General features: G+C 54.9%; 1 long non-coding RNA gene across 11 annotated transcripts; it reads right to left on the reverse strand.

The window, feature by feature from the left end:
• Positions 1 to 414: 414 nt before the first annotated feature.
• Positions 415 to 14,320, reverse strand: LOC131812849 (uncharacterized). 11 transcript variants are annotated; one of them, XR_009346510.1, is made up of 6 exons: positions 12,812 to 13,938; positions 12,321 to 12,359; positions 10,285 to 11,260; positions 7,701 to 7,812; positions 5,509 to 7,465; positions 421 to 1,879 (listed from the first exon to the last, which is right to left on the reverse strand). It is a non-coding gene; the product is annotated as an uncharacterized LOC131812849 (long non-coding RNA). The 11 variants fall into 11 exon arrangements; XR_009346509.1 differs by having other exon boundaries at positions 415 to 1,879; positions 10,285 to 12,984; positions 13,404 to 13,938; XR_009346508.1 differs by having other exon boundaries at positions 417 to 1,879; positions 10,285 to 12,359.
• Between the last annotated feature and the right edge of the window lie 6,229 nt (positions 14,321 to 20,549).

Raw genomic sequence — 20,549 nt, forward strand, 5'->3', positions numbered from 1 at the left:
TATTTGGCGTTCATTCAACAAGTGTCCACTAAGGCCTACCTTGAGATGGTTCTCAGCCTCCCTCTGGGCTCAGTCAGCCTCACTGGGGCCCACCGCCGTGGTACCCAAGGGGCCTAGAGCTTGATGGGCCAAATGGTTGTCTTCATTCTTAAGCCAAGAAATTTTCCACTTCCGATGGTTGGTTTCTCCCATGTTGGAAGAAGAGCCCTTTGGGTTCAGGACAGGGCTTAAACCTGTGACACTGCCTGGAATGCTGAGAGAGGACAGGACCCTGATACCTTCCTGGGCTTCCCCAGAGCAGTTCCGGCTGGCACTCGTGCTGCCCTGTGTCCCCCTGATGACCCGATACACAACTGTCCCATTTCTCGGCTTCATTTCTCTTCCTGAGTGGGGCAACCTTGGGGCGTCTGGCTGGCTCAGCTGGCAGGACACTCAACTCTTGATCTCAGGGTCATGAGTATGAGCAGCACGTTGGGTGTAGAAATGACTTAAATACATGAAAAAAGAAACTTTAAAAAAAAGGGGGGGGATCTTCCACGTGGCAGGGACAACCTAAACAAGACTTCCGAGCCTCAGAAGGAGGCTTGTCTCGCCAAATACCATAGACACGTCCCAGGCCAGGTCTCCCATAGGCCCGGCAGGGGCCACGTGTCCATCCCTGGGCCAATCCCTGTGGCTGGGAAATGAGCCAGGGTGATAGATACCCCTTCCAAAGCCCACGGGGCTCCGGGGAGGAGACCCCGCTTACAGAGCAGGGGAGGGGACGGTGAAATCAGCGGACCGCTGTAGCAGTTATGACATGCCAACCACTGTCATTACAAAATTGATTCTTTTTTTTTTTTTTTTTTTAATCTTCTCGCTCTCACCAAGAAGCAGGGACCCTTAGCATCCTTCCACAACAGCAAGGCCTCGAGAGCGACGGAGTTTGCCCGGCGTGGAAGGGGTGTCTGTGGGACCTGCACCTGCTTCTGACTCCAGTCCCGAATGCCTGCCTCCTCCAAGTGGGTACAGTGGAGTCCTTGCTTCCAGCCCAGCTTCTCTCGGAACAGTGGTGTGTGTGTGTGTGTGTGTGTGTGTGCGCGCCCGCGTGTACACGCGCGAGTGTGCAAGGGAGTGTGAGTGTGTGTGTGAAAGAGTTTAATCCGCCAGCAGCCCACTAGCCCTCCCCCCTCCCAGGCAGGGGCGCCCACCCTCACACACCTGTGCCCCGGGCACAGCCGAGGCTGATGGCCGTCTGCTCTCTGAGGAGGCCGCACACGTCTCTAAGCAGCCCCTTCCCCACAGCCGAACAGCTGGCCACCATCTTGGCACACATTTCCCTGTCACATCTGATTTGCAAAGTCATGTCTGTAACAGACCCACAGGAGCGTCCAGTTGGGACTTTTTCAGGTCAAGAAGTATTTTCCAGAGAGTCTCTAGTTCTTTCGAGGAGAAAAAGAATGTGAGGAGAAAAGAAAGAATCCTGTCTCTGTTGCACGGCCAACACTCAACACCAGTGCAATGTTCCTCTGGGCCACCCTGGGTGAAGGCCTTCAAGATCACTTTGAGGTTCTGTCTTTATCCCATTTGACAGATGAGGAAATCGAGGCTCACAGGAGTCCTGTCATTTTTCCCAAGGTCACACGGCTGCTAAGGGCAGAGCTGGGAATCGAGCAGGGCCCTTCCAGACGCCCGAGCCCTTGCTCATCACCATCATGTCCGCAGTCTTCCAGTGGATACCTGAGGTGGCCGGTCCAGCCGGCCTGACTTCAAGACCTCCTCCTCCTCCAGGAAGGCTGCCAGGGCCTCTGCCGCTCTCATACCTGCTGCTGACTGGAGTTTCTGGTTTCCAGAGCATCCAAGGAGGGCCCTGGTCATCCTCTTGGCCAAGACATTTTGACTGCAAGGAAAGGAAGCCATGAGAATGCAGACAATGGGAGTCCCATAAAAATCCACAGCCCTCAGCCCACCCAGGCACCATGGGAACCAAGCCGGGCCCTCGAGGACCGAGCCACACTCTGAGGGCTGGGCTGTGGGTCGTCTCTCCCTCTCTCCGTCTCCTTCGGGGAATTCCGCCGGGGAGGATGCCCGGGAGCCCCAGCCCCAAGACCGTGCGCTCCCCATCTGCACTGTCACCCCTGCCTCTCCTCCGCCTCTGAGCACTAACTCCCGGGGGAGGCTCCCAGTGGGGTCAGCAATGGTAGCCCGGACCGGGCCGGGGGGGTACGCAGCAAGTCAGGAGTGTGGAGGAGGATGATCACGCAACCTTCGGCAGCCCCCTCCTGCCCGGGTGCACTGTCGCAAGGTGAAGCCTGAGGCAAGTGACTGACACCAACTGTCTACAACCAGGGGGAGGGACCACACCTTCTTCCCTCCTCCGTGCAGTCAGGTAGCGCCTGCCCAGCAAGTATTTGTGAAGGAATGGAATTAATGTTAGGTTTCCTAGTCCCCAAAAGGGTTCCATGGAGACAGAGGGGAAAGGCTGCAGGACCCCTCAGAGCCTTTAATTAACCACCGCCCACTCTGCTCTGGGAAGGGGGTGCCATGTTCAGCATCGCCCAAAGTTCTCTTTTGTGGAAGCATGTGTAGACATTTCTAGAACGGGGGTAAGTCAGAACTCAGGTGGCAATGCTGTTTCAGGCAATCCAAGGGAAGCTGTGTCAGGTGCCAGCTGAGAGCATGGCCTCTGGAGTCAGGCACACCAGTGCTGTTGCCTATTAGCTGTGTGACCACTTGGCCTCTCTGAGCCACAGTTAGCCCACACGCTTCCATGGCGATCATCAGGGCCACGCCATCTTTTTCCCTGCTGCATCATTGCCATGCTCTACCACGTAGCAGTGGCCCCTCCCTGGCTTCTCTGGCTCCCCTTTGGATATGATCTCAGAGTACAGGGGCCTCTAGTCCTCTTGTTCCCCATTCACTGTACCCCAGCACCCAACACCCAGAGCAGGCCTGACACACAGTAACATTTGCTAGATGAATGAATGAATGAATGAATGAATGAATGAATGAAGAATGAGCGCATGGTATTTCTCTGTGAGCACTGAGTTTAGTTTGGGGCAGGCGTGGCCACTCCCTGACTCTGGCCTCCTCCTGCCTTCTCTTGCGCCTCAGTCTGGCCTGAATCTAAAGGAAGTCCAAGACCCAATCAGCAAATGTTTATTCAATTTGAATAATTATATCCTTTGGGGAGTTGGCTGACCAGAAACATGATTGAGAGAAACTCTTTCTCAAATACACATAAAAACAACAGCCTCCCCCTCTGGAGGGCGCTAGAGGCACCAGGCCTGGGCTCGCCACCCGCACCCGCCCACACACAGGGTGCTGAGCTTCTGGACTCCACACCACGCCCCTGTGGTGGGACTCTAGCGTTGTGCCCATTACCCAGAGGAGGAGAGTGAGGCTCAGCGTGCTCAGTGAATCGCCCAAGATCACACAGCGAAGGGGAAGCGAGGCCACAGGTTTCGTCTGACTCCAGACCCGGCAGTCTTAACCCTCCATCGTTCCTGACGAGAACCATGGCATGGGACACAGGCAAGAACACAGTTCTGGAGTCTGGACTGAAATCCCAACTCTGCTTCACCCCCTACTTGTGTGACACTAGGCCAGTCCTGTCACCTCTCTGAGCGAGTCTGTTTCCTTCTCTGTCAAATAGGGCCAGTCATCCGTAAGGTGGATTCCAAGGGCTAGCAGATGGGAGAGAGATTTCTGAGGTAGCACCAGCTCCGTGGCCGCGCATGTTCAGAGGACAGAAAAGCCTTGGAAATGCCTGCCTCCAGAATGAAGCCCTCGGCTGAGCCCGAGGCATTGGGGCCTACGTTGTGGAAGGCATATGGCAGCTCCCAATAAAGTCATGCAGAACCAATTGTCAGCTTCCGCTGGTGCTGCAGACTGTCCCAGGGTCCTTTTGGACAGACCATGGGGTGAAGGCAGTGGGGCAGTGAGCTGGAGCCCAGGTCCGGCCTAGACCCATGCTCTAGCTCCGGGAGCCTGTGAGGGCGTGTGAGCCTCAGTACATGTTGGCCCAGAACACCACTGCCTTGTCTGCCAGGATGACCTCACGTTGGTCAAGATGGCGGCCCCATGGCGGCCATGTCTGCCCCCAAACGCAGGGCCCACGGGGTAACAAGGGCCCCACTGCGGCTGGATGCGACATGGAACAAATGAATTCTTGAACTGTGACCAGGCTCCAAACGGAGTGAGTCAGAGCCCAGGATAGCCTAAACTCCCCGAGACATGGGAAGAAACCCATCAGCCCATCCCCACGCCCCTGAGAATGCTGGGTAATTACGTTTTCCCCCTTTGTCTTTTTGTTTTCTTTTAGCAGAACCACCAAGAGGCCGCCGCAAAAATCAGTTAGAGCTTCCAAAGTGCTTCTTTCCCCAGAAATCTTTTATAAAAGGTGAAAGATTTACAAGACCCGAAGAGCAAACCAAGCAGGATAATTGTTTTTGGAATGACCCCAATATTTTCACCCCGGTGACCCCGGCTGGGCATCTTGCCCCATATTTATGATTCCTGGTCCTCTGCGCGCCGCCGGGCGACCTTTCTGAGCCCCCTCTGCGAGCCCCCAGTCCCTTATCGGGCCTGTAACTCACCCCGACGTTATCTCTCGGGAGGGTTTTATGCACTTTAATTTAACTCCCCTCATCATTATTTCCTGGACTTCAAGGTTTTCTCTCTCGAGCTGCCCTTCCCGGGACAAGCATAATCTGTTTGCCATCAAGCCCAATAAATATGTTTGTGCGGGAGATGGGAACCATTTGGGGAGAGAGGCCCAGGCCTGAGAAGCAGCCTCGGGCTTTCACCCCAGTCTGGGCGGCCCGGCTGGGCGCTGTGTCCTTGAGCCGCTCTCAGGCCGGGGTCCGGATCTAGCGAATGGACCTACAGGACAGCCAGTGAAATTTGAATCTCAGTTGGATAAGGGTTTTATTTTAGTGTAAGTGTGTCCCATTCAATGAACGCCCCCCAAATTATTCGCGGTGCTTCTGCGATTCCAGTTGGGCTGGGTGTCCTATGTTTTATCCGGCATCGGCTCCTGGGTGACCAGCTGCCCTGCTCGCACCCCTCAATGCAGATTGGGCCACCAGAGAGAGGATTCGGAGCTGCCATGACACACACCACAGCTGGACGGCTTAAACAAGACAGTTCTTTTTTCACAGTTCCGAAAGGTAAAACACAAGGTCAAGGTATTGGCTGGGGGCTGGTTTGTCCTGAAGCCTCTCTCTTTGGCTTCTCCCCCTTCTCATGGGGACATCAGTTGGGGGTTAGGGGTTAGGACTTCAGTAGAGGAATGTGAGAGGGGACCCACCCTGCCCCCCCCCCCCCCCCCCGCCAAGAGCCCTAGAGAGTGAAGGGGACAGGGCAGCTATTCCTGCACTGAACCCCTGGTCCCTCCTGGAGTGCGGCTGTTTCCTGACCTGCCCCAGCCCCTCTCTCCAAGTCAGGTCCTCCCTTCAAAACGGTGACCACCACGATGAGAACCTTCCACGCCCTGGTTCCACCCTCGTGGTCTGAAGCGGGCCTCACCCTGGCAGCTCCGGCGGGGGAATGGTCCTCCTTGGGCACCTGGCTGTCTCCGCAAGCCCCCGTGGTCCAAGGAGTGGGCTGGCACGGTGGCCGTTGAGGGCAGCACCACGATGACCTGGTCTCAGAAGACACCTTGTCCAGCTCCACCGAAGCCCGGGCTGAGCTTTCAGCGCAAACTCCATGTAGACATCGCCCCTGGGGCGTCCAGAGAACTTGTCACAAAGCGCAGTGACCCAGGGGACTGCTCACAGAAATTGAAGTAGGCCTCCGGCTCCTGGACCAAAGACTGACCTGTGGTCGACTGCACCTTCTCCATGGGAGTCCCTGACGTGCGCTTCCCCTGTGCGCCACCCCAGGGCCTGCTCCGTGACCCGCAGCTTCTGTCTGATGGCCTCCAGCTCCCAATCAGGTACCAGGTCCCTGGCCAGGTCCTCTTCCCTCCAAGAGAGATGGATTTGACTGCCTTCCACGGCAAGTCCAAGCAACTCAGACGTGCTTATGTGGCCTTGCCCATTCGTTTCCACAGTAAAGGCTCTTTTGGGCTCTGCCCAAAACACAGCCTATAAATATTTATTGAACAAATAGAATCAACACAGATTTCCCTAACCATGGTTAATACTAGTAATGAAATAACCACATTATACCTATGACAAAAGGCGTCCACGAGAACCTCCTGGAACCTCCCAGTACTTTCCTTCACCATTCAAAAGGAGGCAAGCACAGGAGAACAGAAACTGTTACTAGAAGTTCAGGAACAGCAAAACCCTTCCATGCTACCAGTCTTCACAGTGGCTGTGTCATCTCAAGAGGGGTCACATGTGTCCGCTTAAGCTCGGTGCACCTTGCCCTCTAAGAGTTATACCTCAGTTCAACAGTTAGGGAAAATAAAAATAATGTTAAATGCATCTGAGTCATACAAATCTATACATTGGATTAAACTACATGGAAACACAAATGAAATTGTGTAAAACCTGGTGAAACCGACATCAGGCTGTGTTTCTCTAGCAGAATCGTACCGATATAATTTCCCGGCTTTGGTATCGTCTCACAGCTGCGCAAGGTACCACCTCTGGGGGAAGCTGGGGGAAGAGTAACCCGGACTCGCATCACTATTTTTTGCAACTTCTTGTAAGTCTATCCCTAACATTAAAACAAAAAGATTTTTAGAAAATTTAAAAACGAGAGATGTGCTGAAATCAGAACCAAATCTCTATGTACGTAGCATTTATTAAGCCCTGGAGATAATTCAGAACAGTCTAGCGACCCAGGCTGAGCTGTGAAAGATAGGTGAGATATGGTTTATAAACTCAAAGAATTCTGAGTTCTGGAAAAGTATCGAAAAGTATGGGTGGTTATCAGTACATAACGAAGCTTAGCTGATACTAACCTAAAGAGATACACTGTAAAGAAAATAGAGGGAATGGAAATCATAATATTGGATAAAGAAGTACTCTAGTATCTTTTAAAAAAAAAGATTTTATTTATTTAGAGAGAGTAAGTGGGGGAAACGCCAGAGGGAGAGTATCTCAAGCAGACTCCCCAGTGAGCGTGGAGCCTGATGGGGGACTGGATCCCAGGACCCTGAGATCGTGACCTGAGCCGAAACCAAGAGACGCTCTCCTGACTGAGGCACCCAGAAGCCCCAGTACTCAAGTATCTTAATGCTCTGTGGTTTTTCATGACCATGTGCCTCTTTGGCGTGAAGACTTGTGTTTACTCATTTGGGGAAAACTCTATCAGTTTTGACTATTTCTAAACATTGTTAATTAATATCTTGGCTTCTGTACTTGGTAGCCCGTATGAAAACAAACAAACAAGAAAGACTGTGCCTGAGTCCGACCATGGTACAAGAGCAGGAAAGTTTAATCAGATAACACAGCAAAACCAAGGCTTGCTCCAGGAGAGGCTGGAACTCCAGACGGCAGGAACCTGTCTTTTTCCATCTTATTCCCAGAGTCTGGCACAGAGAAGACACACGGTGAGAATTTGCTGACTCAGTGAGGGGGTGCCACCTCGGTTGGGCGTCCGCCCCTGGCCTCACAGGCCAGTGGGTCTCCTTGGGTTGGGTTCCGGAGGCCCCGTACCCACCAAGTGCCTCCATTCTACCCCCACTGAGGCCCAGGTCTGTGCCTGGGAGCCAGGGGCAACCAAGGCCTGTCCCTTCTCTGGGGCCCCGGCACCCAAGAACCCACCTTTCTGGGTCCTTGGCTCTGCCACTTGCAGCAAACGGAAGACGGTCGGGAGACGGGGAGAGCCTGTGCTCCACGGAGGAGGCCTGGCCCAGCTGTCTGGGGAGGCCTCGGCCTGTAAAGACATGGTACTTCAATGAGGGTCTCCTGATACAATAAAAGATCATCAGCTAAATAAAACAAGAAGTGACTGGGGCCACTATGCCCTGTTGGATTGAAATCGTGTGAGCAAAGTGGTTTTCTCTGAGAGATTTATTTCCCGCGCTGGCTTTAGGCAGCCAGCCCAGCCGGAAAGAACGGGGCTGGTCTCCCGCCATTTGGGTGGGGGGAAGGGGACCGCGGGGTTTTATTTAATCTTCCAGTGAGCTGGAACAGTGAAGGCGGCATGAATGGACATTAATTCTGAAACAAATTATTAAAGCGCGATCTGGGATTCCGGGAAAGCCATCTACCCCCTGCCTGTCTGCCACTTCCCCTCACCAAGGCCATAAAATCCCTCCTCTCCACTCAAAACCCAACACCACGTTAACGGGGTCTCCCATTCAGGCTGAGGAGACAGGTCTGGTACTGACCTCGGCTGAGAGGCAACAGAGCATCAAAACTGCACCTGCCCCTGCGGCCTCAGCCATCTACCTGCCTGGGCTTTGGCCCCTGACAGGGACCCCCAGATTTCTTATTCCTTTTTACCTGTATTAGTGTTAAAGGAACGGCATAGGCAAAGATGGCTGCCACCTCGGTCACGTGGGCTCAACTTCCATCGCCTCCACCACAGGGACCTCAGCCCCCCTTGGGCCTCCCGACCTGCTTCCTCACACCTGGCCCGGGCCAGGCCAGCAGGGATCCTGCTCTCCCAGCTGCATGGCGCCTTCATCCCACACCCAGCGCTGGGCCCTACCCAGGCCCTGCTCGTCTAAGGGGAACAAGACCTGAATTCAGGTTAGGAGCCAGAAAGCATGGTGTGGGGGTTCTGGGGCCTCTGGCTGGGTCCTGGAGACACAGAAAAGTCAGACCCAGCACCGCTGGTGGCCAGTCTAGGAGAGGAGAAGCAGCTACTGGTGAGCGACTGCTGTGGAGATGTTGGCCCACGAAGGGCTGAATCTAGTCAGCTGGGCGCCAGGCTGAGCCTGGAGACACTTCCAAGATAAGACCCTGACCCGGGCACTGCGTAAACCGACTGGACCAGGACATTCTGAGAGGAGAAAACAGCATTTGCAAAGGTCTGGAAGTAAAATATTGACTATTGTTTCCAAGAGCTATAATAATAGCAGTTAAAACGTATGTATTGAGCATTTACTATGTGCTGAGCCAAGTACTTCACACATGTTCTCTAATTTTAGTCTTTCCAACAACCCTATGAGGAGACAGGCAATGTCAGTATTCCCAGTTACAGATGGGGAGACGGAAGCTCTGGGAGACCCAGTTGTGCCATCTGGTCAGTATGTGGGAGAGTCAGAATTTGAACCTAGGTCTGTCTGACTCCAGAAACAATGCTCGTAGCCACCCCATACTCCATCTCCCCCGATCAGACCCAGGCTGCTCACTGCCTCAGGCCATGGAGGACCAGCAGGCTTTGCATCCAGGTCTGTTCCCCTGATCAACACCCTAGGGAGTCCAGGGCCTGGGAAAACCTACCTGGCCTGGCTCTCCCCCATTCCCTAGTCACTTCCTGTCCCTTTAACAGGGCAAGTGTCCCTGGGTGACAGGGGCTGGGCAGGACTGAGAGACCCCAGGCAGGTCAGCCCCTCTGGGGGAGCCCAGCAGCCCACCACGGCCATGTCCATGGGCCCACTTGCCTGGGACTCACATTTTTTAATGATCAGAAAACATCTGGAGGCCAGATGGCTTGACATCCAATGTAGATGTGTCACTCGTGGTTCCCAAGTCCCAGAGCCTGGCATGGATCGGGACCAAAGGCTCACCAGGGCTCCCATCAGACCAGGCTGGGGGCCCCGAGCTGCTCCTTCTCCCGGCCATGGCACCACCACGCACTAAGCTGTACCAACCAGAAACTGGCAGGGCCCTCCTGCCTCTCACCCCCCATCCCCTCCCTGAGCAAGCCCCGTCACCGCCATCACAAAGCACATCCCCAACCCAGCCACTTCTCCCTGCCTCCCTCCCCCTCCCTCGGCCCAGCACCCCCATCTCTCCCCCCTCTGCGACCCCCAACCATCTTCCCTCATCAGTCTAAAGGGGTTCCTTTAGAAACCCGGATCCAGGGGCGCCCGGGAGGCTCCATCGCTCAAACATCTGACGCTTGGTTTTGGCTCAGGTTACGATCTTGGGGTTGTGGGATTGAGCCCTGTGTGAGGCTCCCCGCTCCACCGGGTGTCTGCTTGAGATTCCCTCTCCCTCCGCCTCTGCTCCTACCCCTGCTCACGCTCTCTCTCTCTCAATCCCTGAATTAAATAAAATAAATATTTTTTTAAAAAGGAAGAAGAAAGAAACCCAGGTCCAATGGGGCCCCTCTCCCTCCCCACCCCACTTTGGTTTAAAACCCTCCAGGAGCTGCTCCCCACAGTCTGAGAACAAAGCCCCAGGTCTATGCCGCGGTCTGAGTTCCTATGTGACTGCCCTCCACGGGCCTCACCTGCCTTGGCCCGCACAACGCACCCCTTCTCAGAGCTCCCTGGCTCGGTGGCGTGGCTTCCTGTCCTCAAAACGTGACGTCCTTCCTGCTTCCGGACCTCCAGCCAAACTTGCCCTTTGGGCCCATCATCCTCTCACCTTTGGGGTCGCAGCTCCCAGCACCTCCCGTGGACACCAAGCCCTGCTATGAGCTCTTGCCTTCCTTGAAATCGAATAATATATACTTAGCCTCCAGCCCTTCACAGACCGGGGATCCAGGAAGGCCGGGCTCACACGAAGCTCAGCATGGGCCTTAGCAAACAGTAGGTGCTCAATAAGTGACTACTGTTGCATAAAGAAAAGCACCAACCCTCAGCCCTTCAGCATCCTTCAATGGTCCCCAGTGCAGGCTCTGCTGAGAAAGGAGGGCCAGGCCGGACCTGCCCCCAGGGAGCGCGGATCTCATGGAGGGTGGGGTGACACAGGCCAGAAAGAAGGGGAGGTTCAGGGAAGGGGTGGGGGGGGCATGCCTCTCCCTGGACATCCCTCCATAGCTTCCCAGAAGCAGAAGCCCCTGACAGGATCACAGACAGGAGGACTCAAGCAGCGCATGGTAAATAAGCATCATCTTTCTCTTGTTCTCTGATGATGGGAAAAGAGTACATTTTTCATCAGCCCAAACAAACAAACAAACAAACAAAACACAATGAAAAACTAAGCATTGAGAAAGAACTTCGTTAGCAAAGGCCCTCTGGCTGGCAATGCACTCCCCACCCTACCCAAGCTAGTGGGCGGGCTCAGGTCAAGTGTTGCCTCACTCAGGGCACAGCTGTCCTCCTCCTTCTGTCAGGACACAACGTGGAGTCTTTCTTGATGGCCACGATGATTTGGAAATGATGTCACAGCTCTGTGTCTCTTTATTGTCCTGGTCCCTCTCGGGGCTCTCCGCCACCCTTGGGGCCAGGTGTCCCACCGTGCCCGGCTCTGGGTCTGGGTTCCTGGGAAGGGCAGAAAGAGATACAAGCAGCCCCAGTGGGGGACGGTGGCCCCACCCCAAAGACTGATCCTGTCACCCTGGTGGGAGCAAAGCCTCCAGGGATGGCCGGCGAGAGCTCCTGGGGGGCTGGGTTAAGAACCTGAATGGGGCTTCCTTAGACCAGCATTGACCATGACCACAAATCACGTCTCCCTGGGTCTGGCCCTCTCTGGCAGGCAGCCTGGGGTGCAACACTGGCTTCCGCAGGCACCTGGGACAGTGGGGGGCTCGTGCAACCACCTATAGGTTCAGGACCTTAGCGCACAGAAGGTGAGGTTCACCAGCGACACACAGGGCAGGAGAGAGGGCACCCCCACCCCTCTACTCCAGGCCTGCGTGCAGGGTCAGGAGACCCGAGAGAACACAGTTCGCCCAGCACCTGGGGATGCCGGGCAGCGAGACAGAAGCTAAGGGCCGGGCATGACCCGGAAAGTGGTTCAAGGACTCGGGGCTTGGTCCAGGGAGGCTCACAGTCACATTTGGGCTTACGGCTACCAGGCCTTCCTGTGGGGAGTGGGTAGGAGAGAAAGTCTGAAGCCTGGAGGACAAGAAGGAGTAAAGGGAGCCTGAGAGAGAGGAGGGGGGAGGGGGGAGGGGGGCCAGAGACCCATTTTATGCCCAAGGAAACAAAGCCTTGGAAAGGGATGATGACCTGTCCAGGGTCACTCAGAGAGGAACTGCAGAGAGGGGGTCCCTGAGATCTCTTTGACTCTCAGCCTTAGCTCTCTCCCCTGCCCATAAGGAATGGCACTCCACACACCATGTCACTCAACCCGCCACTCGGGGAATACTTCATTATTTCTGATCTGCTCGGGACTCTCCCAATCACAGGACAGTGAAAATGCAAACCAGCTAAAGCCAATACAGGTTTTACGGCTCAAAAACCAAAGAAAGACTGTGGTGGTGAAGATTCCAAAGCCCGTCCAGCAGAAAAGACTCTGGCCACAGGGATTGCGTGCCCGCCTCCGAACCAACCACAGCACCAGGATGGGGCACTCGGATTGGCCAAACCTGGATCATACCTCCTTTGCTGTCCTCAGTAGTGAGCACTGGGCTTGCTACTAGAAGGGAAGGGGAGAAAATACAGCTCAGAGAGGTTAAGCAACCCTCCCAGATCACACAGCGTGCCATGAATCCGTGGGCAGTGGGGGGGGGGGAGGGGGTCTAAGTCTGTGTGGGAAGAAGTCTGTGGGTGGTGACACGTAATTGGGGGCCTCTGCCCCTGGATTCTGTAGGAGAAAGTCCAAAGTTCCTTTTTTCTGGCATTTAGGCCCTCCGAGCTCTTCTTACCTCTCCCTCTGATCACACCCCCAACACGGGCAGCCACCAAAGACATGTCCCTTCTGCTCTGTTGAACGGGCCCCGTTGGACAGGGGTGGGGCCTTACTCCTCTCTAAACCCCTTCTGCCATGCCTCCTACTCCTGGGGCAGAGCTCAGGGCAGCTGCTTATGAAATATATGGATTCTGGAATGAGCTGGAAAGGATATAAAAGTCCTGAGGCTCCAAACGCACCAGACACAGGCAGCTCACCACCTCCGGTGCCATGTCTTCTGTTGCTGATACTGGCCAAGTCAACCCCCACCTACATGGGTCAAGGGGGCCCTAGAGCTTGCCAGCTTTCAGGGATGCTTCTCCTCTGGGCCTTCTCTGGGAGATCCCGGTCCAACAGACTCAAAAAGATGTCCCTACAAAGACACACTCGCAAGCATGTGCACACACACAGCACCCCAGCTGTTTCCTTAGAACAGGGATGGTGCCCATCTCCCACTCAAGTCTTCCTTCCTTTTGGAGAAGGAGCCCAGGGAACCCAGAGGGAGGGATTTAAGAGGGAGAAAGCCACACTGCTTATCTCTGCCCTTGGAGGCCATCCTGCAGGCCTCCAGAAGCCTGCGGGGACCTCCCCTGGAACAAAGGAAGAACTCCCCAGGCCGGAGGCCCAGCGCCCAGTATCAGCCCCAGGCACTTCCACAGGCGCACAGCACACACACAGGCCTCCCCACGGACTCAGGAGTCCCAAACGCGTCCCTGTTCCCACCGGTGGCTACTCTCAGGTTGCGGGTGGACGGGCACTCATTGTCACACTGTCACCAGCACCCCCACACACCTGCTGCGACACAGGGCAGGGACACAACCTGCCCCACGGTGCACCCCGAGGGCCCCGGGAAAGCCCAGGGTGCAGGCGCCCCGCATTCTCTGCAGCTAGGGAACCGCGTAGAATGTTGGAGAGGCGGAGGGGGGGTGGGGGGTCCGGCCGCCTGTCCCACGCCCATGCGTCGGTCTGGGCCTTGGCCTCTGCCAGCGGGGGTGCTACCCCTAACGCCCCAAACACACACAGGGTTGTCCGCAGACCGGCGGGCTGGCGACGGCGGGGACGGCCACGCGGGACCGAGAACCGCTAGGACGCGCGGCCGCGGGAGCCGCCAGGGAGACCCAACTGCAGCCTCGTGGCGCCACCTACAGTCCGCACTGCGCGGGCTTCCCCGCCCCGGGCGCCCACGGCTCGGCCCTGCAAGTTCCCTCACTCTCAGGGTGCCCGCCGGTACCCCGCCGCCCTCCTGGATTCCTCCCCGGGGGAGGCGCAGGAGCTGCCCTCCGCGTCGGGTGCAGAAAGGCCCCGGAGCCCACAGCTGCCCACAGCTGCCCCCTCACCTGCCCCTCGGCTCTGCTGTCCCCCCTCCGCCCCAGGAGGGACGCTTCCTCCTGGCAGGGCGGTCCGCGGAGCCTAGGCGCACAACCCCGAAGTGGGGAGACCAGGCCGCGACCTTGACACTGGGGCAGCTGGAGCTGGCCGGCCCCAGCCCCGCTCATCTGCACCACCTGCCGCACCCAGGAAGACTGGAGTCCCCAGCCTTCCGCAGAGCCCGACCCACAGCCTGCCTAGCTGTCCCCAGGAACTGCTGCCACCTGTTTAACAGTATCATACCAGAGAAGAAGCTCGGACACCCAACCTCCCTGCTCAGCTTGGGTCCAGAAAACCAAGCCCGGTGCAGGCTCCTTTGCTCTGGCCTGGGCCCCCTGAGTTCCTCTGTCTAGACCCAGATCCTGGGCCCCTCCCCCTGCCATCCCCTACTGTGACTTGCAGGCACTGGCCCCAGTGGGTTTTTTTTAGGGTTTTTTTGCACTGATGACAGTAGTGAGAAGCTTTGGAAGGTAATGCTCAGGGCCAGGCCCTGTAAACCTCGCCACAAATCAACCCCTGGAGGGGCGGCATTATTATTACGGATTAACCCGAGAGTCAGCAAGGTCGGGGAGGCTGGCCCAAGCTCTCGGGGAGCAGGTGAGGGGCAGAGTTGAGGCTGGCTTTGTGGCATGACCCACTCACTCATAGGCACGAGAGTCAGGATCACACTGGTCACGGGGTGTCAGGCTCCAGCCCGAGCCTGGCCCTCCGCTGGCCTGCGCATTGGATGTCTCTGGGATGACCCTCCAGTTTTGCATCCGGACACACAGAGTCCACAGAGACGCGGCACCTTGCTCAGGACCACACAGCGGCTGTGGTCAAAGCCGCTCAGAAACCCAGGCAAGAGTCAGGACCCAGCTCTGCTTCCCGAGCTGCGGTCCCCGACCTGTAGGATCAACCATGCAGCCGGAGCTCTCTGTCTGGGAACAGAGGGACGAAGGGGAGAGGACAGGTATTGACATAAACAATAACAAACCCAGAGGACAGAACCGAGACAAGCGTTTGCCTGGGGCTTGGGTGGGAGCCCCAGGAAGAGACTAGATGCAGGAGGGGTCTGCCGGGGAAGGAGTCTCAAGGACGCGACATCTAGTGGACATTGAAGGGTGAGTAGGAGTTTGCCAGTGGAAAAATGCAGGCAGGGATATTTCAGGGGACACATGAGGTTTAGAGGCATGAGGAAGCTTAGCATGAGGGAATTTATACCTTGGTAGTTAGGAGTGTGGGAGACAGGCCCAGGCTGGGACCCCAGCCCCGCTCTGTGACCTGTGGCCGGGACCATAACCTTCTGAGCTTCCATGTCCTCATCCGTAAAATGGAAGAAATGGTCCTGTCTTCAGTCCCGGGGCAATCGCAAGGTTAGCCCAGGGTGGGACACACAGGGGGGCACCCGCGGGTACCCCGGAGGGAAGACCAGAGACTACTGGCGGGGAGTAGATAGGAACAAAGAATGAGGTGGCTGAGGAGGTCGTGGGAGGTCGGACAGACCGGGAGGGACCTTGAAAGTCAAGCTAAGGAATTCGGCTTCATGCCAAGGGCAGCAGGAAGGCGTGGTTGGAGTCAAGGAATTACAAATGGGATTTGTGTTTTAGAGGGTGCCCCCTGAGCAAAGCCTGGGGCGTCCTGGTCCTTGCCTCCCCCCCTCCTTAGCCTGATGCTTCTCATCCTCAGCTCTGTGAGGCGGAGAAGATCCCCCTCCCCCGCCCTATCCCCACCCTGATTCTGCGGCTGAGCAGGGGCCGGGGAGGGGCTGGCCTGCAGCCGTAGGCCCAGACACCTCAGGCCCGAGCACCTGCACCCCCGAGAAGGACCTGGGGTTCCCCGTGAGCCGGCCTCTGCTTTCCTCGGAGCCGCCCCTCCCCCACCACACAGAGACACACTCCCGAGTCCCCATTACAGAGAAAGGACAGGCGGCAACCGCCATAATTTCTATTTCCTTCTAAATAGATGCTCCCAGACCTGCTCCCACAAAACCAATTAAAGCACCTGCCTAGGATGAGGCTTTGTCAGCAAATTATTTCCAGGCTCTGAGGCCCAGGAATAAATCTCGGCAGGACGAAGTGGGTCGGACGAGGAGGGGAGCTGGAGATGGGGCGCTCGGGCAGGCAGAGGGCACAGGGTCCCTTTGTGTCCAGACAGCCGCAGGCGGGGTCTTCGCACGCCCCCCAGAGCCCTGGCCAGACCTCCACAGTTGTGCCAGAGAATCGGTCACCAAGGAGTCAGACATCCCGGCTCCATGTCGGGAACTCTAGGGAAGCTGCCTAGAACTGACTTCTGGGGCCGTGGCAGGAGTGGTGGCCTGAGCGTCTCTGTGTCATCCTCGCCACCACCTGTCCCGCGTCCCCGCCTGCTTCTCCACCATGCAGCAGGAAGCAGATGCAGACAGCCTCAGTGGGAGTCAAGAGGCCTTGGCTTCCATCTCACTGTGGGACCTTGGGCAAGGCCTTCCCTGCTCTGGGCCTCAGTGTTTCTATCTGTAAAATGTGTGGATGAGAGTTTGGCCAAACTCCACATGGCCTTCTGGTTCAGGCGAAAGTTGACCTTCTAGAATGCCCATGGACTCTTCTCGGACAGGCAAAGCCCAAGGGGTAATAGAGTTGCCTCCAGGGCAGCCACTACTGCTCCCAGGAGCTCTCCGCCTGGCAGAAGGAAAGAAGGAGCTGAGGAAGCCCTGGCTGGGGAAACGGGCAGTGATTCCTGCACAGAAGGCAGCGGCTTCCCTGGGAGGGGTCACTGGAGCTAGGCTTTGAAGGTTGAATGGGAGTTCTCTGGGTTGAGATATCATCCTCCCAAAATAGAAATGATTCTGGTTCATGTGGCATCTCTATGAGAATTCGAGAAGACACCCTGACTTCCTCTTGACTCCCGTCTTTCAGGAAATTGTCCTAACTTCAGAAAATCTGCCACATCACGGTGCCTGGGTGGCTCAAACCTTTAGGCGTCCAGTTCTTGGCTTCGGTGCAGGTCGTGGTCTCAGAGTCCCGGGGTGGAGCCCCAGTCAGCCTCCACACTCAGCAGGAAGTATGCTTGAGGGTTCTCTCTCCTTTTGCCCCTCCCCCTCCTCAAATAAATAAATCTTTTTTAAAAAACCTGCCATGTCTATGACATGAAGCATGAATATGCCTAGGGTTGAGCGGTGTACGAGTCCCATACCTGCACTGCGGCTCTAGGAGAATCAAGCCAGAAGCAGCAAGGAGCTGCCCATCCCAGCAACCTCGAGAGGGGCAGAGGCAGTGCAGAGGCCTCCTGCCAGCCAGAGGCGTGGGAGGGGACTGACCTCAGGGGTGACATCAGACGGGCTCCATCCCCAAACCGCAGGTTCAGAACCTACAAAGATATGAGGAGCACTCCCCCCAGTCGGGACCACAACCCTCCAGGAGTGACTGACACCCCATGAATCCTCGCCCAACCTGCAGCAGGATACTGTGGAGGAAATTGAGGCAGCTGGAGACCATGTCACAGAGGGACTCTGTCCAAGCTTGGGGTTTCCCAGGATTTCCAAAGAGTGTTTTTCACGTTATACATCTAATTCCACATGTGTCAGAAAGAAATAGACCCAAGTGTATACCCTTCAAGTGTAACAATTCATGGATATTAAAAATGAACATATGGCGCCTGGGTGGCTCAGTGGGTTAAGCATCGGCCTTCAGCTCAGGTCATGATCTCAGGGTCCCAGGATCGAGACCCGCATCAGGCTCTCTGCTCAGTGGAGGGCCTGTTTCTTCCTCTCCCACTTCCCTCTGCTTGTGCTCTCTCTCTCTCTCTCTGTCAAATAAATAAATAAAATATTTTTTTAAATGAATGTATATTTTTGCAGCAAGAAAAATCCCAAGTAAGTGAGAACAGGTGGCATTTTTGATGAACCTGGGAGGGGCTGAGACACAGTGCCCACCGCCTCCTCTATATTTGCACACGGGCAGCTGCAGACCCCTAGCCAGCGGACACGGCCTCCTGGGTGTGAGCCCGTGCCAGGTCATGTGTGGGCACTCTGACCAGCGTGCAACCACTCAGCCTCAATGGCTGTCCCAGGCAGCTTCACGCCAGGCTCTGTGGGGAGCCAGGGACACTCACCTGCTTACCTGCCTACCTGCTAGACATGACATCTCTTGTGATAAAACAGAGAACTCGGCTTGGGAGGGTAGGGCTGGTGAGCCCAAGTGCCCAAGGGCTCTCAGCTAGCAAGCTGAGGCAGGGGGTCCAGGACCAACACCTACACTGCTCCGGGACAGAGAGAGAGAAGCTGGACTGAACCCGAAGAAGTTTCCCGAACCTTCTAATCGGTCCTGCACTTGTCCAGTTGGGCAGGGCTGGAAGGGCCTGGAAGTCAGGATTTGTTGGGGTTTTTGCTTTCAGTAGAGGTAATTATGGGAAGCAGTACAGTATAATACAGTGAGCCAAGTTTGGGACAAGCTGCGTGATTTCGGGGCAGCTTCTCTGGGCATTAGTGTCCTCATCTGCAAGGTAGGGATCTCAGTACCTGTGTGTCCCTCGGCATCGACCAGGAGGAGTGTTTAGTGACATGGGGAATGTGATCCAAGGAATTAACCACGCAGGAGACAGAAGAGCTGAGAAGCTAAATGGGTTGGGACAGTGACCCAGAGATTGTGGTAGCAGGAAGCTGCTTTTTGCTCTGGGCACACAGGCAGGAGACGGGGCTTCCAGGGGCCACTTGCTGGAGGCTGGAACCAGAGAGGGTCCATCTAGGGGAGGGGCAGCCCAGCACAGTGAATGACTGCAATTCCTATGCTTTTCCTTTCTTTCTTTGTTTTTTTCTTTCTCTCTCTCTCTCTCTCTCTTCCTTTCTCTTTCTTTCTTTGTTTTGTTTGTTTGTTTGTTTGTTTGTTTTTAACTCATGACCCTGAGATCAACACCAGAGCTGAGATCAAAAGTTGGACATTCCACCAACTGAGCCACCCAGCTGCCCCCATTCTTTTTCTTTCTATGATTAAAATAAGGCATGCTCGATGTATTAAAACCGTTTTGGTTGCAAAAGAAACTCAAGCCAGGTTAAACATGGCAAAAAGGAATTTAATAAAATGCTACAGGGGAGTCTCTAAAATCCAAAGCCTGGACCCAGGACCCAGAAAGGTTACCAGGCGTCTGCAGGGCTTTCCCGCTGTCTCCTGCTTTTCTCCATGTGTCTGCTTCCTGCTTGTCGTGGTCCTCAGCCCTTGGCAGCAGCAGATGGCCCCGGACAGCTCCCAGGTTCACACTGAGTCTGGGAGTCCGTGGTCACCTTTCCAAATTTCTGGGGAAGACATTCTGATTGGCCTGGCTTGGGTACCAGTGCCTGTCCTGGTCCAATCAGCAATGGCCATGGGGGCGGGGTCACAGGGAGGCCAGTCAGCTTGTCCACCATGCCTGGGGAGCATAGCCCATGGATTTTCCAGTTGGTGTTACAAAACCTGCTGAGACTTACAGAAAGTATTAAAGTGCCCCCTTACTGTTGAATTGTAAAGAAATTTTTTTAAAGATTTATTTATTTATTTATTTGAGAGAGAGAGAGAGAGAGCAAGCAGGGGAGGGGCAAAGGGAGAGGGATAGAAAGAATCCCAAACAGACTCCCCACTGAGCCAGGAGTCCCATGTGGGGTTCTACCCATGACCCTGAGATCACGACCTTTGAACCAAAATCAAGAGTCAGCCAGCCACCCAACCGACTGAGCCACCCAGGCCCCCTGTAAAGAAATTTTGATGTTTCTTTTCAGATCTTTCTATTTTGGTTGTCTCTACTGTTATTGTTAACCTAAATGATGCCACAGCAAACAGCCCTCCCCCAGTGTCTCCTGGGGATGATTTCCCAGAGATGGCAGCTGCCTACTCTGCACCGACCCAATGACCCTGGCTGATAAGGTCCCTTTACTGCACCCTCTCCAGCCCCCCATGCCACCAGTGGGCAGTAGGTGCTGGTATTTTCTTAACTGATTGTTCTCAACAAGGGGAACCTGCATTGAGGGTTTCAGAAGGAGAGGCCAGTGGGCCCCACGGCTGACTAACCCCTCTGTGGCTTTATTTTGCTTTTCGGCTTTGTGCATATTTATTTGATTAATTATTATTGGATTATCTGATTCATTATTATTCCAGACCTCAGTAATCCATTAAGCACAACTATACAGACAAAGTCGAGGCGTAATTAAACAGAACTTTGACCTCCGTTGGGGGAAAAGGAGTTTATTTAACAGGAAGGTAAAATAGATTGTGGCAGCCAGAAGGATGATGCTTTTTCTTCCCACTTTTTATTATAAGACCTTTCAAAACATAGGGAAGTCGAAAGAATTGTGCAACGAACATTCATGTACCCTCTATCAGGATTCAATAATGATTCATGCTTTGGTTTAACTGTCTCTCTCTTTCTCTCTTTCTCTTTCTTTATATATGTACTATTAAGATATTTGATTATAATATTAATATTATATGTTAATATTAATATATAATTAATATTATTCTATATAATATTAATGTTAATGTTATATATATTTATTGTACATGTGAATTTTTTCCCCTGAGCCCTTTGGAAGTAAGTGGTAGACATCACAACCTTTCACTCCCAAACTCCTTTTCATTTCTTAAGACA

The sequence above is a fragment of the Mustela lutreola genome, chromosome 12 (assembly GCF_030435805.1).
Source record: "Mustela lutreola isolate mMusLut2 chromosome 12, mMusLut2.pri, whole genome shotgun sequence".
NCBI classification, from domain to species: Eukaryota; Metazoa; Chordata; class Mammalia; order Carnivora; family Mustelidae; genus Mustela; species Mustela lutreola.